The 27,873-nt window shown below is 36.6% G+C and overlaps 1 protein-coding gene across 1 annotated transcript in view; it reads right to left on the bottom strand.

Annotated features, from left to right (window-relative positions):
- Positions 1–27,873, bottom strand: part of CPA6 (carboxypeptidase A6) — a 357,356-nt gene that overhangs the window by 269,189 nt on the left and 60,294 nt on the right. The window lies entirely within an intron of this gene.

Below are 27,873 nucleotides of genomic sequence, written 5' to 3' on the forward strand. Positions count from 1 at the left end.
AGCCGGATGTCACAGGGCAGAGCTGCACATGCAGGGGTACGCATGCACCTAAGCTCCTTCACACGGCGTGCCACGTTCAGTGTAGCCACGTCCAATGCCTCAGGATTTAGCAGAGAGGAGCCCTGCGTCTTTAAATAAGAAAGTGTACAATTCATTTTCCTCCTCCAGCATGTCAGCATCTCAAGTTCATTTTTCAACCTACGATATAACAATTTGTAATAAAGCCTTCATGAGCTCATGACATGAAGCACTGTTCTGTCATCAAGGACACTCCAATGTTTCTGATACAGCTGAGCTAAGACCATGAGAAAAAGCTAGCACTAAGTCATGTTTGGAGCTCTAGCCCATATTATCCTGATCTCTTTAAGTATTTGTTCCTGCCACTGCATACTGTGGCGTTGACTTGGTGTTCTGTCCCAGTGCGGTGCTTCCTCTTTACTCCCCCACTGCTCTCTGTGGTGAGAAATTTGCCTTGTTCAATAATTACTGTACCCTCGCATGACTGTTACAGCTTTCTGTGCAGAGATGACTGTCCAAGTGCCACATGCCTATGATTGAAACAAAAAATTTATTGTTACCTCTGAGTTTGTGTCCCACGGAAATGCTATCCAGCAGATCACTTAGGAAAACTAATTCTGTTTTTAGCTTTTCATTTCTCAGCTGTCCTTTTTTTCTCGTTTGGTTTTTGACAGCAATGGAGAATGGGTTATATAAAGACTGCCTGCTAATATGAACAGAAATGCACTTGTAATTCATGAAAATAAATGTACATCTTTGATCTTCATATTCATGTTAAGATTCAGTGTCGATTTCCTCTGGATCAGCGTGTCCAAATGGACAGTCCGCTCCACTCTTTCCTTGGAGCAGAAATGCTTGGGGGCCTCCTCTTTCCACCCAGGGAACTGCCCCAACACTGGTTTATATAAAATGATTTAGAGGGCATTTCTGTAGGGTCCTGGTTTCCCTTTGCATAGCAGAGAATCGACTCTCTGACATGTTCCTTTACTCAAATCATAGGTCTAAAATAATATGTCAAACTATGGTGAAGACGCCCAAACGTCAGGTTGCATTCTCTGGTTCTTGTGTGCCCCAGTAATGCTGCTGGGCACCATCTGAGTGCTGGGAAGGACTGCCCATTATCACTTGGCCCACACCAACCGGCCAGGGTGCTGATGTTCACACCTCACAGGTGAACAAAGGACGGCTGACGCAGCCTCAGAGATCAGAACCACATCTAGATTCTTGCCCTAAAGTACGTGATTTTCATCTCCGTGCTCGGAGCTGCCATGTAAAGGTCTGCACGGCATTGATAGGATAGAGGTTTGACTGTTACTTGATATATTGGTGAGTCAGTTTTCATTTTCAAAGAAGTATTGACAGTTTTCTTACTCTTATTTCTTTGTCCTTTTTAAATGGAATGTTAGTATTATGAGGTTAATCTGCAGTCCTCTAAATAGAAAGCCATAGCCTTGGTTACTAATACCTGGGGACTGCAGGCTGTTCCATCCCCCTCGCTGGTACTGTGGAGTCAGATTGGCATGAAACCACTAACTGCATTCTAGAATCACTGTAGTCATAAGTTGTGTGCTTCTTATTAATCATGCCAAACTTGGTTTAACAGGTCAGAGAATTGTCATAATCAAGGTACCTGTGAAAAGTACTAGCTATTACGTGTGATAGGCTTGTCATTTGGAATCTTCTTCCATCTCTAAAAATGTACCGCTTAGATCATCCAGATTCCTTATTGGTGATACTGAATGCCTCCATTTTTAGTATGCTCAGATAAGCTTTCAGACTAATGGCTTTTTTGGTGTCTAAAAAGTAAGCAAAAACCTCCTATTGAAACATTCCAGTCTTTTCATTTAGTGTGAAACAAAATACCTAACGAAGCCAGTGGAATGGATTTGAGAGAACTCATGACGACTCTGTGCTGACACAAGTCTTCAAAGCTGAGGGAGACACACAGACCATTTTGATGCATGGGTAGAAGAATACCATTGTGTTTGTGTGCAGTACACAGTGCGTGGTGTGTTCACAGTCTGTCCTGCTGCTGCAGGCATAGGTGATGGGTGTGCAGGGTCCTGCTGGCTTTTGGAGCCACACGTGGCTCATCACTGGTTGTGTCTAAGTAAAGAGTCACACATGTATGCTGCCCACACCGCATGCCACATAACGTTCAAACCATTTAGAGGAGACTGTTTGAGCTTTATTTGCTTATATGTTAATATGGTTTTTAAATTGGTAACTTTTATATAGTATGGTAACAGTATGTTAATACACACATATGCACACATGCTTTGGGTCCTTCCATAATACTTTTATATTTGTAAATGTTTTGGAGCAATCCCAAGTTTAAGGGAAATATTTTTGTAAATGTAGTGGTTTTGAAAATCTGAGCAATCCTTTTTGCTTATACATTTTTAAAGCATTTGTGCTTTAAAATTGTCATGCTGGTGTTTGAAATATGATACTCGTATAGTGCAGATGAGAAGCATGTAACAGTAGATCTGTGGTCTCTCTCACTGTAAGCCAGTTCGGCATCATGGATCGGAAACGACTGGGAATCCAGAGGGAATTCTCTAGGGTTGCACCAGGTTTACCTAAAGCTTGTTGCCTTTTTTGTGCCGTTCATCCGTGTAGAGCACTCGAGAAAGTTCTGAAACTGCTTTGTATCTGCTTTGTACTGTTGGTGCCTTCTTGGTATTGTACCCCAAAACTCTGCATAGATTATTTAGTATAATGGTAAGTTAAAAACAAATGTTAAAGGAAGATTTTATTAAGAATCTGAATGTTTATTCATTATATTGTTACAGTTTAACATTTATTTGTGGTATTTGTGATTTGGTTAATCTGTATAAAAATTGTAAGTAGAAAGGTTTATATTTCATCTTAATTCTTTTAATGTTGTAAACGTACTTTTTAAAAGATGGATTATTTGAATGTTTATGGCACCTGACTTGTAAAAAAAAAAACTACAAAAAAATTAGAATCATTAAATTGTGTCCCTGTGTTACCAAAATAACATAGTATTGCGCATGTATAGCTTAATTGGAATTTCATATGTGAACATAAGAAGTCGTCTAATCCTTTATTACAGTGCTTCCCAAATGAAAAAAAAAAAAGAAAGAAAAAAGGAAACACAAAAACTTCTGTTCAATGAAGGAAACAGCTGTCTCATGCTAGGTCTGAATTGTTTGGTCTTGTTTTTCTTCTATCTATTTCTCTGACTTTATTTGGGGTGGATTAAAACCAGATTCTCAATGGGCAAAATAAAGGATATTCAAATTTTCTGACTAGTGTGTAAAACAGTTTTATTTTTGATTTTTTGCAAAAGTTTTAAATTTGAATTTAAATGCAAAATAAAAATAATACAACTTTTTAACAATCTCAACTGATTTTTGTTTTTTACTCTTAGAACATAACATTTAGTATTTACATGGAATGGAGAAGATTTAATTCAGAAAAATTCATTTAACAAAGACATATTTTTTTTAATCTAACACATTTTTATTGTTCTTTTTAAAAAAAAATTTTTTTTCAGCAGAACAGTATTCATTATTTTTGCACCACACCCAGTGCTCTATGCAATCCGTGCCCTCTATAATACCCACCACCTGGTACCCCGACCTCCCACCTCCCATCCCTTCAAAACCCTCAGATTGTTTTTCAGAGTCCATAGTCTCTCATGGTTCATCTCCCCTTCCAATTTCCCCCAACTCCCTTCTCCTCTCTAACTCCCCATGTCCTCCATGCTATTTGTTATGCTCCACAAATAAGTGAAACCATATCATAATTGACTCTCTCTGCTTGACTTATTTCACTCAGCATAATCTCTTCCAGTCCTGTCCATGTTGCTACAAAAGTTGGGTATTCGTCCTTTCTAATGGAGGCATAATACTCCATAGTGTATATGGACCACATCTTCCTTATCCATTTGTCCGTTGAAGGGCATCTTGGTTCTTTCCACAGTTTGGCGACCGTGGCCATTGCTACTATAAACATTGGGGTACAGATGGCCCTTCTTTTCACTACATCTGTATCTTTGGGGTAAATACCCAGGAGTGCAATGGCAGGGTCATAGGGAAGTTCTATTTTTAATTTCTTGAGGAATCTCCACACTGTTCTCCAAAGAGGTTGCACCAACTTGCATTCCCACCAACAGTGTAAGAGGGTTCCCCTTTCTCCACATCCTCTCCAACACATGTTTCCTGTCTTGCTAATTTTGGCCATTCTAACTGGTGTAAGGTGATATCTCAATGTGGTTTTAATTTGAATCTCCCTGATGGCTAGTGATGATGAACATTTTTTCATGTGTCTGATAGCCATTTGTATGTCTTTATTGGAGAAGTGTCTGTCCATATCTTCTGCCTATTTTTTGATATGATTGTCTGTTTTGTGTGTGTTGAGTTTGAGAAGTTCATTATAGATCCTGGATATCAACCTTTTGTCTGTACTGTCATTTGCAAATATCTTCTCCCATTCCGTGGGCTGTCTCTTTGTTTTCTTGACTGTTTCCTTGGCTGTGCAGAAGCTTTTGATTTTGATGACGTTCCAAAAGTTCATCTTCGCTTTTGTTTCCTTTGCCTTTGGAGGCATATCTTGGAAGAACTTGCTGTGGCTGATATCGAAGAGATTACTGCCTCTGTTCTCCTCTAGGATTCTGATGGATTCCTGTCTCACATTGAGGTCTTTTATCCATTTTGAGTTTGTCTTTGTGTACGGTGTAAGAAAATGGTCGAGTTTCATTCTTCTACATATAGCTGCCCAGTTTTCCGAGCACCATTTCTTGAAGAGACTCCCTTGTTTCTCTCCCTTTTTTCCACTGTATATTTTTTCCTGTTTTGTCATAGATTATTTGACCATAGAGTTGAGGGTCCATATCTGGGCTCTCTACTCTGTTCTACTGGTCTATGTGTCTGTTTTTATGCCAGTACCATGCTGTCTTGGTGATCACAGCTTTGTAGTAAAGCTTGAAATCAGGTAACGTGATGCCCTCTGTTTTATTTTTGTTTTTCAACATTTCCTTAGTGATTCGGGGTCTCTTCTGATTCCATACAAATTTTAGGATTATTTGCTCCAGCTCTTTGAAGAATACCAGTGGAATTTTGATTGGAATAGCATTAAAAGTGTAGATTGCTCTAGGCAGTATAGACATTTTAACCATGTTTATTCTTCTGATCCAAGAGCATGGAATGGTCTTCCATCTTTTTGTGTCTTCTTCAATTTCTTTCATGAGTGTTCTGTAGTTCCTCGAGTACAGATCCTTTACTTCTTTGGTTAGGTTTATCCCCAGGTATCTTATGGTTCTTGGTGCTATAGTAAATGGAATTGATTCTCTAATTTCCCTTTCTGTATTTTCATTGTTAGTGTATAAGAAAGCCACTGATTTCTGTACATTGACTTTGTATCCTGCCACGTTGCTGAATTGCTGTATGAGTTCTAGTAGTTTGGGGGTGGGGTCTTTTGGGTTTTCCATATAAAGAATCATGTCATCTGTGAAGAGAGAGAGTTTGACTTCTGCATGGCCAATTTGGATACATTTTATTTCCCTTTGTTGTGTTATTGCTGTTGCTAGGACTTCTAATACTATGTTGAACAAGAGTGGTGAGAGTGGGTATCCTTGTCGTGTTCCTGATCTCAATGGGAAGTCTGTGAGCTTTTTCCCATTGAGGATGATATTTGCTGTGGGTCTTTCATAGACAGATTTGATGAAGTTCAGGAATATTCCCTCTATCCCTATACTTAAAAACGTTTTAATCAGGAACGGATGCTGGATTTTGTCAAATGCTTTTTCTACATCAATTGAGAGGACCATGTGGTTCTTCTCTCTTCTCTTATTAATTTGTTCTATCACATTGATTGATTTGTGAATGTTGAACCATCCTTGTAGCCCAGGGATGAATCCCACCTGGTCATGGTGGATAATCTGTTTAATGTGCTGTTGGATCCTGTCTGCTAGGATCTTGTTGAGAATCTTAGCATCCATTTTCATCAGTGATATTGGTCTGAAATTCTCCTTTTTGGTAGGGTCTTTGCCTGGTTTGGGGATCAGGGTAATACTGGCTTCATAGAAAGAGTCAGGAAGTTTTCCTTCTGCTTCAATTTTTTGAAACATCTTCAGGAGAATAGGTGTTATTTATTCTTTGAAAGTTTGGTAGAATTCCCCAGGGAATCCATCAGGTCCTGGGCTCTTGTTTTTTGGGAGGTTTTTGATCACCGCTTCAATCTGGTTACTAGATATTGGTTTATTCAGGTTGTCAATTTCTTCCTGATTCAATTTTGGGAGTTTATAGTTTTCCAGGAATACATCCATTTCATCTAGGTTGCTTAGCTTATTGGCATATTGATAATAACTTCTGATGATTGTTTCTACTTCCTTGGTGTTCATTGTGATCTCTCCCTTTTCATTCATAATTTTATGTATTTGAGCTTTCTCTCTTTTCTTTTGGATTAGTGTTGCCAATGGTTTATCGATTTATTGATTTTTTCAAAAAACCAGCTTCTAGTTTCATTGATACGTTCTACTGTATCTCTGGTTTCTATCTCAGCTCTAATCTTGATGATTTCCCTTCTTATGTGTGGGGTTGGTTTGATTTGTTGTTGATTCTCCAGTTCTTTAAGGTGTAGAGACAACTGCTGTGTTCTGGATTTTTCAATTTTTTTGAGGGAGGCTTAGATGGCTATGTATTTCCCCCTTAGGACCTCCTTTGCTGTATCCCATAAGTTTTTCATCAAAGTGTCTTCATTAACAAAGACATATTAAGTACCTCTTATGCACCAGGCTTTAGGAGTCTGGTGTTGACCAAAGACACAAATGTCCTTTTCCTTGAGAAGTTTTTTTTTTTAAGATTTATTTTATAAAGCGAGACCAGGAGTGCATGGGGGTGCAGAGTGAAAGGGAGAAGGAGAGAATCTCAGCCAGACTTCCTGCATCTCAACAAGATGTTTTGTTGAGCATGGAGCCTGACATGGGCTCGATCTCAAGACCCTGAGAGATCATGACCTGAGCTGAACTCAAGAGTCAGTTGCCTAACTGAGCCATCCAGGCACCCCATTCTTGAGAAGCTTTTAATAAAATTGTTATATATAAAGCTTTCTAGTAAGGGCTGCTTTATGAGGTAGAGGTAGATAAAGGGAGGATATTTAAGTAGACAGTAATAACAGCTAGAATTTATTGAACTTAGTATATGCTATGTTCTATGCTATATTATATGTATGATTTTATTTAATTCTTAGAACAATCCTATGATGTGAGACTATGAATTCTACCATATTGTTGTGAAATATGACCCTCAGAGGGTTTAAACTGTCATAGCCAGTGAGTGGTAGAGCTAGGATTTGAATGGAAATTTATCTGATTTCATGGTTCAGGCTTAGGAAGCAGCCTGTATTACAGAGGCTAATTGAGAATTTTCCACAGTGTGGAGAAGATGCTTCCTTTGGATGCAAGATTATGCTTTAATGCTAAAGCCCCACAGGTCGAATTAAGGGAAATCAGTTATTTGCTTTAGGATTTCAATTAAAAAACTATTCTTGCCTACCATCAATTGTATCCATAGCAGGAATCTGACTCTAGTTAAAGTCCTCTGAATACAGATAGAGACAATACAGCTGATACTCTTTGTGGATTTACTGGAAGTTTAAAAGCTTCCAGACCAAGATATATCCAAGGTGGTCCTGGCTTTGGGTACAGTTTTCCCACCAAACATAGCCTGCCCATCACTGATGGGTTGCTTTCCTCACTCCTAATGAGACTTCCCCTTACCCCACAACCGAGGAGATGCCTGCTTGCAATTCTGGAAACCTATGCTGCTCCTTGCCCCTCTTTCTACTCATTCTACTATCTCACAGTTTATATGTTAGTCAAGTTCTTCTAATTCAGTTCTTACCACCATGATCCCTTGTCCTTTCACCCCCTCCCTATTCCATCAAAACTGACTAATCGGCCCATAATTCTCTGAGATCTGATTGCCTAATTAACTCTATTTCCATGGGACCCTTCTCTTGGGCATTTGTCTTAGAAGAAGACAATCCTTCAAACCACTTAGATTTTAAATTTTATTTATTTTTTCAGTGACAGTTTAATTTGATGTAAGAGCCCTTTGTAGGACTGGGGTCGGTGGGGGGAGCTTTGTGCAAGCTCTCAAATCACACCACCAATCCATTGCCTACCTATAACCTTGATGCTACAGGGCAACTTTGCTCTGAAACACATTTGTTCTTTGGCGGAGATCAAGGTATTGTTCATTTTAAGATCAGCAAAATCTTATTTTTCTGCTAAGAGCCACATTCCTAAGTTAGAGGGATTTTAGAAATGGGTGAGACACACACTCTCAATTCTATTACAACATTAGTATTTTCTTGGACTTTTGTCTCTTAACAGGGCTGTAAGATTGTTAGTAGAAGGGATGGGATAACATTATTATTTAGTCTGCATGAATATGGTTCTTTTGGACAGTTCATAAACATAGAGGGGCAGCTGTGTTTTCACTTTTCACCAAGTGACATCCCGAGTCTACTTTTATCAAGTTTAACTCTTGCTCAAATGTTTAAAAGAAATCAGATCTCATTTACTAAAACACCAAGCTCAGGCAAGTCTACATCTTTTTTTAAACCTTAGTCTTAGATTCCTTATGGCTGTTTGGACATGTCAAGCATTTTATTTTTTAAGCTGATAACAGTAACTTCAAAAGGTTTGGCTTGTGTCAGACAACTTTGGGAAAAGTGTTACTGCGCTGCCCTTCACCTTTCAACTTGGACACTCAGCTATGTTATAAAACTTTTACAGATTAATTGCACAGAAATAACCAGCACTGGTTATAATAAGTTAACTTGAAATCCTTTCCCTGGACAGACTTCTACATGCTTAGTGGACACTCCTTTACAACACTGAACTTTAGCACTAGAAATAGTAAAAGGAAGAAGTTTGTGTTGCTTGGAAATTCCAGTATAGTGTAAGATATTTTGTTATAACCTACTGCTGCTTAAAATGTATCTGGTACAAAAGCCTTAGAATGCATAAGTCCTTACTCATAACTATTAATAAGGATAATACATCAGCAAATTTGACATTCCAATTCTAGCAACAATTCCTCCTTGATACCTGGGAAATGTATATGACACATCTATTATTCATATATATCTCCATCCCAACAGGGCCACACCACTGAATTGCACAACTCTAGGGGTACCATTCACTTTGAGGGGTATTAATGTTGATCCATTCCCAGGAGATCTGTAGGATATAATCTTCTGTTTTTACACTGACAGCCTGGAATCTGCCAATACAATTCTTGCCTTAGCATGGGAAGTACTTACTGTTTCTCAATTCAGAATATCTTGAAGAGATTAAGATTTTGTTATCCATGAGTTGTGAGAATTATTATTGTTCAATGGCAGCTATTTTACTTACTCCTTCATATCACTCCTATTGAAGTCCATCTCTTTATTCACTTTCAAAGCACCATTTTATCTTGCTGTGAGTAAAAGGGAAGATGTCCTAGGGTTCAGAAATGGAATATGAATACATTTTTCACTGTACTGGTACAGTAGATACCAAGGAACATTTGATAAACTGTCTTGGAAATCTATCGATAACACGGAATGTATGTAGAAACATTAAAAAAAAAGCCAACTCATAAGTGAATGTTCAGAGCACAGTCTGTACCTCAATATGTGTATGTCTATGTATCATGTGCATATATATGTATATATGTTATTCCTTGGGGGTTACTGTCCTTGTTCCACTAGGGAGAAATAATCAAATGCCCAAGGTGATGAATATCTAAGCAGAAGTGGATTTCCACATAGAAAAAAATAAATCTTGACTATTTTACACAATATACAAAAGTTCCATGAGGATTGTAGTTCTAAATGAGAAGAAAAGATTAAAAAAAAAATAGAATGGTCTTCAAATCCTTAGTATAGGCAAAGATTTCTAAAACAAAACAACACAGAAAAGTGCTAGACAAAAAAATCTGATGAATTAGACTACTTTAAAATGAAGAAATTCTATTTATCCAAAGAATGGGAGAGGATATTTACAATTTTTTTCTTTACAAATTGCAATTATGACTGCCATATATTTCCAATAAGATGTGATATCCAAAATACATAAAGGACTCCTACAACTCAAGGATAATCCAGTAGAAATATGAGCAAAGGACTTGAATAAGCACTTTATGAAAAAGACATTGAAAATGGCCAAACACACCAATGGCTCATCAGTAATCATCAGAGTAATGCAAATTAAAACTAGGTGCAGTACCATCACTGGGATGGTGCAAATGAAAGTCAAATAATACCACATACAGTTGACTCTTGAATATCACAGAAGTGAGGGGCACTGACACCTGTGTATTTGAAAATCCATGTGTAAATTTTGACTCCCCCCAAACCTAACTATTGTTGACTGGAAGCCCTACTGATAACACAAAGTCAGTTAACACATTTTGTATGTTACATGTATCATATATTTTATCTTTCAACAAAGCATGCTAAAGAAACTGTTAAGAAATCCTTGGAGAAAATGCATTTACAGTACTATAAAAAAAATCCAGTATAGAAGTGGACTTGAGCAGTTCAAACCCAAGTTTTTAAGGATCAAATGTATTAGCTAAGTTATGCAACAACTACAATGCTTGGTGATGAAAATGTACACTGCAACTTTTTTTTTTTTAAAGATTTTATGTATTTATTTGAGAGAGAGAGACAGTGAGAGAGAGCATGAGCGAGGAGAAGGTCAGAGGGAGAAGCAGACTCCCCATGCAGCTGGGAGCCCAATGCGGGACTCGATCCCGGGACTCCGGAATCATGACCTGAGCCAAAGGCAGTCGTCCAACCAACTGAGCCACCCAGGCGTCCCTGTACACTGCAACTTCTTAGGAGAAATTAATAGTATCTACCCACTAAAGCTATCCAATGTTTCAGTAAGTTCTACCATATACCCAACAGGACTATATATACCCCTATGTTTACCAGAAGACATAAAGGAATATTTATAGTAGTAATACTTGTCATAGTCCCAAACTGAAAACTCAGTGTCTCTCAACAGAATGGATACATTGAGGTAAGAGAATGGATGAGTTTAAAATTACATGCACAAACATTGACACCTCTTTTGAACACAATGTTGAGTGAAATAAACCCAGACCTAAAGAATATGATTCCATTTACATAAAATTCAGACACAAGTAAAACTAAGTAGCAGTGTTAAAAATTACAGTGGTGGCTAACCCTGGGGAGAGAAGCAAGGACTGTGAGGAACTCAAGAGAGATTCTAGGTGCTGGTAATTTTCAGTCTTTGGTTATCAAATACATAGGTGTGTTCACTTTCTGGAAAGTCATTCAACTGAACATGTATTGTTTGTACATATTGTTTTGTGTATTATTCTTGTGTATGAGGCCAATAAAAGTTCACATTAAAAAAAAAACACCCTAAACACCCCCCAAAACAAAAGAATTTCATAGGTATTCTATTCATGAAAGCTTATTGAATAAAACACTGCTTAGTGTTATCCTGCTTTTTACAGAAAGGACATTTTTGCTCAAACATATGTCTCTATGTTAAAAACCTTACTTGATATTTGGAAGAGAAAACACTCTTGAGACAAAATGCTTCCAGGCATCTGTTTTGAATGGATTTCAATGCCTCTAAAAGTCATTTTATTGATAATGTGCTAAGCTAAACATTTTCAATTTCATATCATTGACTTGAATACTACTATTTTTTTACTACTAAAAGATCAACAAATGCTTATGTTAATCAGCTTGATATTTGGGATGCCAGAATGGAAATTTCTTTGTCTACATAAAGTAGTTGAGCTAAAAAATAGCCAGGGATATCCATAGCGGTCATGCTTTCAATGGATAGAAAGCTACAAGCAAGAACTTCTAGGCCAACACCCTCACCAAATTCAGCAACATGCCACCAAGTTTTATTTGTTCTTGTGCAAATGGCTCTCTTCTAAGAGAACATTTCCTTACATAGTTCAATCTAATATTAGGCTTAAATCCAAGGATGTTAAGACTTAATTATCTCATTTCTTCCATAAGTGATACAGCATGTTACTACTTGGCTATAATTGTTAATGGTGTTCCTAACACAGACTTGGAGGTGAGGTGTGCTAGGGACTGTGTATTGTTTTTGACGGTAGCCATGGAGGATGAGGCATATATATGAAAAATGACTTGCATGCAGGATTAGACTTAAAGCTATTCATTGATCTTTTCTAAATATTAGTATTAAAATGCATTTTCCCCAGGATTTCTAACTTCATGTCACTCTGAACAGAGGAATAGGTAAGGGTTGAGTATGCTGTTTCCCATTTAACCAAATGTAATTTAGACATTTGAGTGCTTGCTACTTCCAAGCAATGAAACATAAGCTTTTCACATGACTACACACATGAGCATACACAAAACCTACATAGAACACTCTACCATCAAGGAAAATCATTTAGGTATAGATTACATGGCTCTATTTTTTTTTAATTATATATCTGGACATCATGTGTCTTCCAAGTTCTAGTTCTAGATCTTCATCTGTCTGATAAATATTTCCACTCAGGATGTTCCTTTATTACCTCAAAAGGATCATGTCTAAAATTCAATCCCTTACTTCCAGTTCTAACTAGCTTTCCTATATTAACAATCATGCATACCATAAATATTCCAGTTACTCAAGGTCCAAAGTTTGAAATCACCTTTTACCCTCATTGTAGTTTTAATTCACATTTGCCTAATGGCTAATTAAAAACTATTTTTCATATGTGAATTTGGCCTTTTGTACATCATTTTTGGTGATGTGTTCAAATATTTTGTCGTTTGCTGGGTTGTTTTCTTGATTTTTAAGCATCCTTTATATATTCTAGATACAAGTCCTTTATCAAATATATGCGTTGTAAATATCTTCTCTCAGTCTGTGGCTTGTCTTTTTATTCCTTTAACAGTTTTTTTTTTTCATTAAAATTAAAAACTCCTGCTCTTGGAAGCTTTTCTAATAGATTGTGCTTCTCGGTATTGGATCTAAGAAATTTTTGTAAAACCTTAGGATCATAAATATTTTCTCTTAGAAGTTCTATAGTTCTAAGTTTTACATTTAGGCTTATAATCCATTTTGACTTTAAGTGGTATAATGCATGGATTTTTAAATTTTTTCATATAGGGCTATCCAGCGCCATTTGTTGTATAGACCTCCTTCAATTTCTTTGCACCTTTGTGAAAAATCAGTGGACTGTATACAGGTGGTTCTGAATTACTTATAATGTGCCATTGTTCTAGTAATCTGTAATAATCAAGACAGTATGATTATGGGCAAGTTTTTTTTTTTTTAAGTCCTGAACCATGTATCATTAAGTCCTTCAACTTTGTGCGTTAAAAATATGTTTTAGGTTATTTCCATTGAATTTAGAAACAGACAAATTTGTAAAAAATATATTTGCTGGTATTTTAATTAGGATTGCATTGAATCTTTAGATCAATTTGGGGTGAAAAAAGACTTATTTTGTTCCTTGTACTAAAAGAAATTTGTTTTAAGCAACTTGATTATTTTGGACTTTAATATAATTTCTTTTGTTTTATTGTGCTCCAGGTTCATGGATCTTCTTGGATCTGTAAGTTTTGATCCAATTTCTAAGTTTTTGGCCATTATTTTTTAAATATTTTATTTGGCTGCTTGATGTTTTGTCATTTAGTCTGGATTTTAAGCAGTTGTTTCTGTGCTTCATTCAGTTTGTATTTCAATGTCTCCTGTAAATTCTTATTCCTTGTCCAATTTATTATTCACTCATCCAGTGTATATTTAGACAGCTTTATCTCTAGAATTTTAATTTGTGTTTTTCATGTTTTCTATCTCCACTTACATACTCTATCTTATCTACCCTCTTGTACATATGGAATATTATAAAATGACTGTTAAAAAACATTCTTTCCCAGTATGGTACTGGCACAAAAACAGACACATAGATCAATGGAACAGAATAGAGAGCCCAGAAATAGACCCTCAACTCTATGGTCAACTAATCTTCGACAAAGCAGGAAAGAATGTCCAATGGAAAAAAGACAGACTCTTCAATAAATGGTGTTGGGAAAATTGGACAGACACATGCAGAAAAATGAAACTGGACCATTTCCTTACACCACACATGAAAATAGACTCAAAATGGATGAGGGACCTGAATGTGAGAAAGGAATCCATCAAAATCCTTGAGGAGAACACAGGCAGCTACCTCTTCGACCTCAGCCGCAGCAACATCTTCCTAGGAACATCGCCAAAGGCAAGGGAAGCAAGGGCAAAAATGAACTATTGGGATTTCATCAAGATCAAAAGCTTTTGCACAGCAAAGGAAACAGTTAACAAAATCAAAAGACAACTGACAGAATGGGAGAAGATATTTGCAAACGACATGTCAGATAAAGGACTAGTGTCCAGAATCTATAAAGAACTTAGCAAACTCAACACCCAAAGAACAAATAATCCAATCAAGAAATGGGCAGAGGACATGAACAGACATTTCTGCAAAGAAGACATCCAGATGGCCAACAGACACATCAAAAAGTGCTCCATATCACTCGGCATCAGGGAAATACAAATGAAAACCACAATGAGATATCACCTCACACCAGTCAGAATGGCTAAAATAAACAAGTCAGGAAATGACAGATGCTGGCGAGGATGCAGAGAAAGGGGAACCCTCCTACACTGTTGGTGGGAATGCAAGCTGGTGCAACCACTCTGGAAAACAGCATGGAGGTTCCTCAAAAAGTTGAAAATAGAGCTACCTTACCACCCAGCAATTGCACTACTGGGTATTTACCCTAAAGACACAAAGGTAGTGATCCGAAGGGGCATGTGCACCCAAATGTTTATAGCAGCAATGTCCACAATAGCCAAACTATGGAAAGAGCCTAGATGTCCATCAACAGATGAATGGATGAAGAAGAAGTGGTGTGTGTGTGTGTATATATATATATATATATGTGTGTGTGTATATATATATATATATATATATATATACACACACACTATATGTGTGTGTATATATATATATATATATATATATATATATACACACACACACATATACACAATTGAATACTATGCAGCCATCAAAAGAAATGAAATCTTGCCATTTGCGATGACGTGGATGGAATTAGAGGGTATTATGCTTAGCAAAATAAGTCAGTCGGAGAAAGACAACTTTCATATGATCTCCCTGATATGAGGAAGTGAAGATGGAATGTGGGTGGTTTAGGGGGGTAGGAAAAGAATAAATGAAACAAGATGGGCTTGGAAGGGAGACAAACCATAAGGGACTCTTAATGTCACAAAACAAACTGAGGGTGGCCAGGGGTAGGGGGAAGGGAGAGGGTGGTGGGGTTATGGACATTGGGGAGGGTATGTGCTATGGTGAGTGCTGTGAAGTTGTAAACCTGGTGATTCACAGACCTGTGCTCCTGGGGCTAATAATACATTATATGTTTATAAAAAATAAAAAAAATTAAAAATTAAAATTAAAAAATAAAATGAAAGAAAAAAATGTTCTTACCTGTATATTCTATCACTGGCAGCATTTGTGGGTCTGTTTCTATTGATTAATTTTTCTCCTCATCATGACCTACTTTCCTACTCTTTTGCATGGCTGGTATATTTGATTGGATGACATTGGGAAATTTACCTTGTTGGGTTCTGGACATAATTGTTTTTGAATAAGAGTTGATATGAAACATTAGTTTCAGGCATACAGTATGATTCAATGCTTATACTGCGAAATGATTACCACAATAAGTCTAGTCACCATTAATTACCATAAAAGGTTACAAACTTTGTTCTTGTAATGCAAATCTTTAAGATCCACTCTCATGGGAACCTTCTAATATGCACAATACCATTGACCATAATCACCAAGCTCACACCACATTCCTATTCATTTCACAACTGGAAATCTGTACCTTCCCTTTCATCCATTTTGCCTGCCCACCAGGCCCTTTCTCCACTGGTAACCATCCCTCTGTTCTTTGTATTCATGAGTTTTGTTTGTTCATCTTTGTTTTTTAGATTTTACATGCCAATTATATCATATGGTATTTGTCTTTCTCTGACTTATTTTACTTAGAAGGATACCCTTGATGTCCTCCATGTTGTTACAAATGGCAAGATTTTATTCCTTTTATGGCTGAGTAGTATTTGTGCATGTGTGTGTATAGTATATATATGCATGTATGCGTGTCTCATATCCTTATCCATTCATCCATCAATTGACACTTAAGGTTGTTTCCATCTTGACTATTTATCTTTTTTTGTTCTTATAAATATTTTTGAAGTTTATTCTTTGACACTGTTAAATTACTTGGAAACAACTGGATTCTTCTATAACTTCCTTTAAAATATCAGGATTAGAGCAGGCTTCATTCCATAGACAGTTTTATTTCACTACTGAAGGTAAATCTTTCTGAGTAGTCTTCTGATATCCTATGAATTACTGGGGTTTTCTACTCTAGCCTTCAAGAAGAGAAACTATTTTTGCTTTGAGATATAGGAATTGTTCTCTAATATCTTGTTGATGATTCTCTCAGGCTTTGGTGGTTCACTTATTTTTTTATTAGTATTCTCGCTCCCCACTCCTTTTCATACTCCTCCCTATAAGCTTTTGTTGTCTTGAACTCCCAAAAGATCATCTCAATTCATGGGAGAGACTGCTAGACTCCATCAGGATTCTCCCTTTCTTCTTTCCTCTCTCTACTCAGTAAACTGGAGTTTCACAACCTCTGATCTTGTGTTGACTTTGTTTCCAACCTCTGATCACTGTCCTGTCATCTTTAATGTTGAAGATCTAAAAACCTTGTTTCATATACTTTGTTTTACTTAGTTGTTTCAGGAAGGAGGTTATATCAAATCCTTGCTACTCCATCTTGGTCAAGTGTAGAAGTTATTATGGCTTTTTAAACTTCTTGTGCCAGTCTTTGTACAATTCACCTAATAGGTCACAGCATATCATCTGGTACATAAACTATTTGACTACTGAAATTTTTCTAACAATGTTCCCTATTCTCAGTCTCTACTACTTGCAATTCATTCACTTTAACTCAGTCACAATAATTTTAATGTACCATGACTTTCTTCAAAACCAGTGAAGTTTCCCTTTGGCTTCAGGATGCAATCCCAATTTCTAGTCTAGCATGCAAGATCCTCCACAATCTGACCTCCATTTATTTAACTTTCAAAACTTACTTTTCATTATTCCAACCAGGCTGAACTAAACAGGACCTCCCAACGTTGTTTGTGCACATCACTCTCTTTGTCTTGTTAGGATATTCTCCCCACGAAGAACACTCTTCTTTATGCCTATTCAAGTTCTACCCATTTTTCAAGAAAGTGTTTTTAAGTTTCACTTTCTTTTTAGATCCTTTAAGACCCTACTCCATGAAGCTTCTATGTGTATTTTTTTTGTCCTTGCTGCCTAAAATTATTGCCTTGCCTACCAAGATGGTAATTTAATAGGTTTTTTGACAATTTTTCTAGTAACTTTTCAGAACAAAGCTTAGAAATTCAGGTTCTTTACATTCTTAAAAATTAATTTTTGATAGGCAAGTCTGATTTTTTCCCTCACTAGATGATAGATCTCTTGACATCAGAAGCTTGTCTTATACACCATTACCTTCATGCTTAAGCTCATCACTGTGTCCTCTAGGAGTGTAATATTTCATGGTCAATCTCTGTGCTATTCACATTCTTTTGCTAAAAATGTCAATATAAGTTTCTTATCCCTGATAACCTGTCAGCTCTGCAAAGCTTCAAGGTGATAGGCTGTAGGAACTATTCCTTTAAGTTCTTACCTCCTTTACTATTTCCCCTTCAGGAAAAAATTATCAGCTTCATATGTGGAGTGATTCTGCAACAGGGTGAGGAATGCCAACAGAACACCTTAATGCCAATGAAACAATGAGATACCTCAGTCTCTCCACATCACAAGGCTCTCCTAATGCTTGGTAAATCTGTGTTCTAGTAAAGGTCCTAGTCATCTTTCATCTTAGAGAAGTAGAGGTTTTGTCCACTCTCTCAGGAGCTATGGGCATTCAAAAAGCAGGGTCCTTTTTGTTGGGTATCCAGATATGTCAAACAATTCCCAGTACCCTAAAGAGAATCTTCTCCCTATATTTTGAGATTCCCAGCCACTCTCATAGTGTAGATAGCCCAGTGGCTTTTCCTTTTTTTGTACTCTGGCTCACATTTAAAGAACAGAGTTGCTAACTATCAGGATATAAAGACCATGGTCATTCTCACTGCTACTAACTAGCCTTTTCCTAATTTGTGGTATATGCCACCATTTCCTTGACATAGGAAGTGATCCAAGGGTACTGGCTGATCTCTCTTTAACATTTTTTCAGCCTGGAATTTTCTTCCACCAGACATAGGCATCGGTCACTTTCACTTTAGTCTTAGCTGTAATCAGTCACCGTTTTATTGGAGGCCACTTCCCCAACCTCACTTTCTATCTTCTTATCTTGTTGGGTTTCATTATAATGCTTACAGCCACTTGATACATTTATTCATTTGTTCTTCTCTTCTTCATCATAATATAGGTGGAGTCTATATGCTTAGAATAATACCTAGCATGTAGTAAATGCTCAACAAAGCATTTGAATGAATGGGTAGAACCCATTTTGCTTTGGTCATGTTCTCATTTAGACTCTATTTTTTTTTTTTTAAGGAAAAATTCATGTTCTGGTCAACACCTAATCATTTTGGTGCTGGCAGAGCATTACATGACCTCCCCCTTCCTTGTGTTTCTGACTTCTGTCATCAAGCAGTACCCACACAAGTAGCCAACATGAATGGCTCAGCTCAACTATCTGTGATATATCACCATGACAGAAAAGTCATTAGGATCTTTTTTTGGATCACATTTCCCCCTTAGCCTAGGCTACTACTACCCAACCATTTGTCATTTAATTCCTCAACTCTCATAAAAAAAAAAAAAAAACCTGGTCTAACACACACTAGTGTTTAAAAAAAAAATCTTTTAATGTACATATATATGTGTAGCCAAAAAGAAAGTGGTGATAACAGGAATTATGAGTTTTGGGGCCTAACCACTCTGCCCTGGCTGACCACAAACCCACTTTATATTGCAAAAGAAAGCTGTCGGAGCCTTTGCTTTAAGATATAAACTCTCAAAACTCTAATAAAACAAAACAGAAGTTTATTCATGTTTAATGGTTGTATTTCAAGCAAGGATTTCACAATCTCAAACCTTATGAAGGAACAGTTTATATGCTGATGTTGTTCTTAGGGAACATGTCAGCTAAAGAATAAATTTATAGACACAAGTTAAATACACAAAGGGAGAGGTTGGGAGTGGCTTCTAAGAAATCATAAAATTTAAGCATTTAGGGAATGGAAAAATACATAGAATTAACTTTTACTTATGTGTGGGAGAGTTCAGAAAAATAATTTTGAAAAACAATTCAATTAAACTACATTTTGGTATATAATAGATACCTACATATAGTCTTACTCTACTTTAGGCCTTCAGAGGCCAAAGAATCTCATGGATTACTCAAAGTTACCTCTACCTGTCAGGGCTCAAATTCCTCCTTTTCTGTTTCGTTAAAGTTGATATCTTAACTCTAGTGATAAATTAGCTCTTCTAGGAAACAAAATGGATAAAAAAATGGGGATTTCCAACAAGATGCATTAAAGGATACAGGAGTGTCAGGTAATTACAATGAGAAAGTCATCCTGGTTTGTCCAAGACTTTTCAGTTTTAGACTAAAATTCAACAATCCAGGAAACCTGGGCAAACTGGGATGGCTGTCACCCTTGCAAATATCTGTCTATAGGATAACAAGCCCCAAATTATCAGATCAGACCCAAAACTACTTATTTGGTTTTGTGAAGTCATTGCCTGATGTACCAAGAAAAAACAATGGACTGGGTCTTAGGGTTTATACCAGATAATGAGCTTTTTTTTTTTTAATTTTTATTTTTTATAAACATGTATTTTTATCCCCAGGGGTACAGGTCTGTGAATCGCCCGGTTTACACACTTCACAGCACTCACCAAAGCACATACCCTCCCCAATGTCCATAAAGATAATGAGCTTTTGCATCTGGCAGATATCTTCTTACCCAGATACTATGTTTTGCTGTTTACTAGCCCTGTGAGCTTTTGCAAATTCCTTAACAATTTTGACCTTCGGCTAGTAGGACTGCTTATAACATGGAAATAGTAAGTTAGTTAGTGTGGTGCCTAGCATTAAGTATCTCTATGTATTTATTATTAGTTCATCATTAGTTTTTGATGTGGTGTTCAATGATTCATTAGTTGTGTATATTTTTAATAAGCTGCAGTAGATGGTATCTCATCCTCTTCATCCTCATCATTATCATGGCCCTTAGAATCAAGGGTTCAGGCTCTTTCATTATCTATTATTGTGACCTTGGTCAAGACTTTTCACTGCCCTAGACCTCAGTTTTCTTACCTGTAAAGTGAAGATAACTATAGAACCCATCCTTTTACTGGAAGATTATAAAATCAAATGAGAATATGTAGGTTAAGAGAAATGTATATTGTAAAGCTGGATTCAAATGCAAATATTCAAGATCTGCTACTGTGTCGGTGCTGAATGAAGGACTGAACCTCCAGAAATGAAATGGATAACAGTAGTTACACTTATTTAAAAAGTCAGTTGGCATATTGCCAACTGGTGCTAGTTATTAAACCTCAAGAAAGACAAAACAAGCAGGGAGAGTCCAAGATGGCAATGTAGGAAAATCTTGAACTCGACTCCTCTGCAAACAAACCAAATCTATACCTTTTTATAGAGCAATTCCTTCTGAAGAACTGAGGCCTGATCGAACAGCTTCTGCACAATGAAGAATGGCAAGAGAGATGGAGATACAGTAATGAAGGAGACCCCCAACCCTGATGTTAAAAACTGTCATAGGAAGAGACAGTACTGAAGGACCAGGAACAGATTTTTCTGCCCTGGGAAACATGGTAGTGGGGAGGGAGAAGCTACCATTTTAAATTCTAGTTGCCCTTTCAAAGGAACTAACCCTGAAGCCGTGCCAAATGTCAGGGGAGTGGCTAGAATGCTCCCTGGATCTAAGGTGATGGTAAGCACAATACTTTGATACCCACTCCACTTTGAGAGTACAGATGGGGAGAGGATCTGGGCACATAGTTGGCCTTCCGCTTCAGGGAGAACTGGGGTTCTACTGCACACTATCTCCAGCTGTCCCACTAAGGTAGCCTCAGCACAGTGCATACTGGGATACCCCTTGGCAGTGCTCCCTTAGCTCCAGCCATTTTGCTAAAATGGCACAGACACAAATTACTACACCATTTCAGCACCAGAATTTTAGGAACACCCCCAGTGCAGAGCACCTCAGGACCTCTCAGCCTATAACTGCTTTAGATTCAGACAACTCACAGAACACCCTTAAGCAAAACACACAGGGACCTCCCTCCACCCCCACAATTTGGTGCCAGCTTAGCCCCAGCTGCCCAACCAGGACACCCCCTAATGTGGAGTGTTCTAGGATCCTGCAGCCCACATTGCCTCAGCTCCAGCCACCCTGCCAGTGCACCCTCTATACAGAGTGCCCCATGGCACCATGGCTGTCATGTACTTCACTTCAGTTGTCCTGAAAAAGCATGTCCTCTACATAGAAAGCCCTGGGACCTTCCAGCTTGTACCCACTTCAGCTTCAGCAACCCTGCCAAGGTGCTGTCTATAAAGAAATCCCCAGGACCGTATCAGTCTGTGCACACTTTAGCGCCAACAATTCCACCAGGGTGGCCCCAGCAAAGAATGACATAGGACACCCCCACCAGCCACAGCTCTAGTCAGCCACCCAAAGTCACCAAGCACACAAGTGTACACTGGTAATGGCCACACACAAGACTATTGCTCTAAGTTTAGGAGAAGTAGCTTTTACACCTAATTCATAGAAATATACCCAGAAAATTAAGAGGAATATGCTTTAAAAGAAACAATACCTCAGAAAAAGAACAAAACAGATAAGTAATCTATCTGATAAAGAGTTCAAAGTACTGATCATAAAAGTGCTCACTGGACTGAAGAGAAGAGTGGATGAACTTAAAGAGTACTTCAACAAAGATCTAGAAAATAAATATAAATTACCAGAGTTGAAAAATAACTGAAATCAAAGTTAAGCTTTGGGATATCAGAAGATACAGAAGAATGGAGAGGTGATCTAGAAAGTACCAAACAAGAAAAAGTCACGAGGTCCACATCAAGACACATAATATTTAAAATGGTAAAGATTAGGGGCACCTGGGTGGCACAGTCAGTTGAATGTCTACCTCTTGGTTTAGGCTCGTCATGATCTGAGAATCTGAGATCCAGCCTCATATGGGGATCCACACTAAACACAGGGTCTGCTTACAGTTTCTCTCTACCTCTCTCTCAGACCCTCCCCCACTGCATGCTCACTCTCTAAAATAAATCTTTTAAAAAATAAGATGGCAAATATTAAACATCAAGACACTTTTAATAGTAACAAGAAACAGCTAGTTACATACAAGGGAAACCTCCTAATAACATCAGATGACTTTTGTCAGAAACCGACTATATCATGCCACTCCCTTCTGGCCTACAAAGTGCTGGAAGGTAAAACAAAACAAAACAAAACAAAAACCTACAACTGAGAATACTCTTCAATTCAGAATTGAAGGAGAAAGTTTCTTGGATGAACAAAAGTTAAGAGTTTATCACTACTAACCTGGCCTTATAAAAACTGTTAAACATGCTTTAAGAAGAAAGACCATAATTATAAGAAAATTTTGAAAGAAAAAATTTCACCAGTAATGCAAACATACACTGAAGGAGGTAGAACAACTACTTACAAAGCTAGTATAAAGATTAAGAGACAAAAGTAATAAGATATTACTAGTTGCAGGGACTGGAAAAATAAAGATGTAAAATAGGAGAGTATACATAAAAAACATGAAAGTGGGAAGAATGAAACTTCCTTAGCATGTATTCAAACTTAAGTGAAGATAACTTAATATAGATTGACTTAGGATGTTATATATGAACTTTATGGTAATCCCAAACCAAAAACTTACAACAGATGCACAAAAAGTGAAGAGAAATGAAATCAAGCATAGCACTAAAACTTATCGATAAGAGCAAGAGAATTACAAAAATAATCAGAAAGCAATTAACAAAATGGCAAATACAAATCAATTATTTTAAGTGTAAATGGCCTAAATACTCTAAAAGACATAAGGTGACTGAATCGTAAACAAAACACCTAATACCCATCTATATGATGCATACAAGACACTACAGACTTAAAGTCACATACAGACTAATAGCGAAGGATAAAATAAGTTACTCCATGCAAACTGAAATGAAAAAGAAAAAAGCTGAGTAGCAATACTTAGACACAATAAACTTTAAACAAGGACTATAATAAGAGACAAAGGGCACTGCATAATGATAAAGGGATTAATCCAACAAAAGGATATAACACTTGTAAATATCTATGCACCCAACATTGGAGTACATAAACACAAAGCAAATATTGACATGAAGGAAGAAAGTGACAGTAATACAGTAACAGTAGGGGACTTTGACACCCCATTTACATCAGTGGATAGGTCATCCAGGCAGGGGGGAAAAAGCAGTAATAAAACAATGTTTTTGAATAACACATTAAATCAGATACACTTATATAAACAGAACACCCAAAAGAGAATATACATTTTTTTTTCAAGTGCACAGGGAACATTCCCCAGCATAGATCATATAGTAGACCGCAAAACAAGTTTCAATAAATTTGAAATGGAGATCATATCAAGCATTTTTTTCTGGCCACAATGGTATGAAACTAGAAATCAATTATAAAAGAAAAAAAAACTGGAAAAAAAGACATGTAGGCTAAACAATGCTACTAAACTACCAATAAGTAGTGAAAAAAATCAAAGAAAAATAAAATACATGGAGACAAATATGAAGACATAGTGGTCCAAAATCCTTGAGACACAACAATACCATCCTAAGAAAAATTTATAGTGAGAAAAATCTACCTCAAGAAACAATAGAAATCTAAAGTAAACAATTTATCCTTATATCTAAAGGAACTAGATAAAGAAGAGCAAATAAAACCCAAAGCCAAAATTTAGTACAAAAAAGGATAAAAGATCAGAGCAGAAACAGATGAAATAGGCACTAAAAATTACCAAAATAGAAAATATCAGTTAAATCAAGAGCTTTCTTTGAAAATACAAACAAAATGATAAACTTTTAACAAGACTCATGAAGAAAAATAAAGAGTACCCAACTGAAATCAGGAAGAGGAGAAATAACAACACCACAGAAATACAGATTAGAGATTATCAAAAATTATATGCTAACAAATTAGACAATTTAGAAGAAATGGATAAATTTCTAGAAGCATACAATCTGCCAAAAGTAAACAGAAGATAGAAAATAATGAACAGATGATTGGTAATAAAATTGAATTGGTCAAGAAACTCAAGAAACAAAAGTCCAAGACTAGATATATTCACAAGTTCTAGAATATTTAAGAGAAGAGATAATATCTCTTCTCAAACTATTTAAAAAAATAGAAGAGAAAGGAAAGCTTCTAAATTCATTCTATGAGGCTAGCATTACCCTGATACCAAAATGAGACAGAAACACTACAAAAAAGAGCAGAAGAAAGAATTACAGGCCAATATCAGTAAAGAATACAGATGCCAGAATTCTTGAAAAAAGTTGGTAAACCACATTTAACAATACAGTAAAACAATCATTCACCACAATCAAGCGAGACTTAATCTGGGAGTATAAGAATGGTTCAATATTTACAAAATCCATTGATACTACATTAACAAAATGAAGGATAAAAATGGTACCTTAATTGATGTGGAAAAGTCATAGCAAAACTCAACATCTGTTCATGATACAAACTCAAAAGTGGGATTAAATGGAACACATACCTCAAACATAATAAAGGCCACTTATGGAAAAACCCACAGGTAATAGAACACTTAATGGTTAAAGATAGCTTTTCCTCTAAGAGCAAGAGCAAGACAAGGATTCCACTCTAACCACTTTTATTCAGCATAACCTGAAGTCCTAACCACAGCAATCAAACAAGAAATAAAAGCCATCCAAATTGGTAAAGAAGAAGTAAAACTGTCACTATTTGCAGATGACATGATACCATACATAAAAAGCCCTGAAGACTCCACCAAAAAGGTAGCAGAAAATAAAATTTTACAAGACTCCATTTAAAGTTATACAAAAAAGAATAAAATACTTAGGAATAAACTTAAGAAAAAGATGTACCCTGAAAACTGCAAAACACTGATGAAATGGAAAAGTAGATGAACAAATGGAAGATACTATGTTCACAGATTAGAATACTGTTGGTAAAATGTTCACTCCACCCAGAGTAATCTACAGATTCAAACCAATTCCTGTGTAAATACCAACAGCATTTCTCACAACACTGGAATAGTCCTAAAATTTGTATGGAACTACAAAAATCCTGAATAACTAACACAATCTTGAGAAAGAGTAAAGACTGAGGTATCAAAATACCAGGTATTTCAAGATTATATTGCAAAGCTGCAGTAATCAAAAAATTATGGTAATGGCACATAAATCAACACACAGATCAATGGCACAGAGGTAATATGTATCAAAGAGGTAATATGTACCTCTTTCAATAGGAGAGCCCAAAAATAAATTCAAGCTTGTATGGTCAATCAATCTATTACAGGGAGGCAAGAATATACAATAGGGAAAAGACAGTTTCTTCAATAAATGGTGCTGGGAAAACTAGACAGCTACATGCAAAAGAATGAAACTGGACCACTTTCTTTCACCACACATAAAATAAACTCAAAATGGATTAGTGAACCCAACCAGACTTGAAACCATAAAACTCCTAGAGGAAAACATAAGTACTAATCTGTTTGAGGGTGGCCACAGCAACATTTTTCTAGATAGGTCTCCTGAGGCAAGGGACACAAAACCAAAAATAAACTATTGGGGCTACACCAAAATAAAAATATTTAGCATAGCAAAGAAAATGATAAACAAAATGAATGGGAGAAGATATTTGCAAATGATGTATTTGATAAGGGGTTAATATCCAAAATATTAATTTGGATAATTAATACATAAAGAACTTACACTACTCAACAAACACACAAAAAATCTGATTAAATGGGCAGGGAACCGAATTTACATTTTTCCAAAGATGACCTACAAGTGACCAACAGACACATGAAAATGTGTTCTCCATCACTAACCAGGGAAATACACATCAAAACCACAATGAGATCTCCTTTTAACTGTCAGAATGGCTACTATCAACAAAAAATAACCAGTGTTGGTAAGGCTATGGAGAAAAAAAGAACCCTCATGCATAGGTGGGGGTAATATAAATTGGTGCAACCACTATAGTAAACAGTATGGAGTTTCCTCAAAAAATTAAAAATAGAAATACCATTGATTTAGTAATTCTATTGTTGAGTATTCACCCTCAAAATTGAGAACACTAGCTTGAAAAGGTATTTCCATCCCAATGTTTATTGCATTATCATTTAAAATAGCCAAGACATGGAACAACTCAAGAGTCCATTGATCTATGAATAGATGAAAATATGTATACACACACACATGCACACACACGCACACGTGTGCACAAAATAATACTCATCCATAAATAATGAGCTCTTGCCATTTGCAACAACATGGATGGACCTAAGGAGTATTACGCTCAATGGAGTTAGACAATGAAGGACAAATGTTGTAGGATTTCACCTGTGCATGGAATCTAAAAAAAAATCAGAAGCAGATGCAAGGGCGCTTGGGTGGCTCAGTCAGGTAAGCATCTGCCTTCCTCTCAGGTCATGATCTCAGGGTCCTGGGATCAAGCCCCATGTTGGGGCTCCTGGATCAGCAGGAGGGTGCTTCTCCCTCTCCCCCTGCTCACGCTCTCTCTCTCTCTCAAATGAATAAATAAGTTCCCCATAAATACAGAGAACAAACTTGTGGTTGCTAGGGGGCAGGAGACTGTGGGATGGGTAAAATGGGTGAAAGGGGAAGTAAGGTGCAGGTTTCTGGTTATGGAAAGAGTCATAGGGATAAAGGGTAGGATATAGAGAATATAGTCAATGATACTGTAATAGAATTGATTGGTGACACATGGTAATTACACTTGTGAGCATAACATAAGGCATAGATATGAATCACCATGATGTACAAATGAAATTAGCATAACTTTATGTGACCAGCTATACATCAGTAAATAAACAAAAAAATGAGCCTTAAAGTATCCCAAAAATGAAAAAAAAAAAGACAAAAACAAAGACTAAACAAATTTGAAGAGGGTCTAGAGAAGGGCAATCCAACAGCCAAGGAGACAGAAAAGATATAGGATAATGAGACAATGACTCAATTATAAGAAATAATGACTTGAGAAAGTTAACACTAAATTTTTTTTTTTTTTTTTTGCCGGTTCCCCACAAAGAGAATACTCCATGCTTCTTGAAAGAAAGATTTTAGGGCAAATAAACATTGGTACTCTTTATTCCTTAAGAGCCATCAACTCACATTTTCTTAAGAGAAAATAAAATTCTCACAGGCTCATTAACCCAAGATTTAAAGCCTAGAATTGAACTACCTCATAAAGTTCTAGCTACCTTACTATGAACTTGTTATGCATGTGTTAATTACAGGCTATATCCTTAATTCTGAGGTCTGTGTGGAAGAAAACATTTGTGATATGATCTTTGGAGTATGACCCATTCTTGAAATTTTTGCCTATCTTTTCTTCTATGATACTATATAGTTTTGGACTACTTTTGGTTTTTGTTT

This window comes from Mustela erminea, chromosome 16 (genome assembly GCF_009829155.1).
Source record: "Mustela erminea isolate mMusErm1 chromosome 16, mMusErm1.Pri, whole genome shotgun sequence".
Lineage (NCBI taxonomy): Eukaryota > Metazoa > Chordata > Mammalia > Carnivora > Mustelidae > Mustela > Mustela erminea.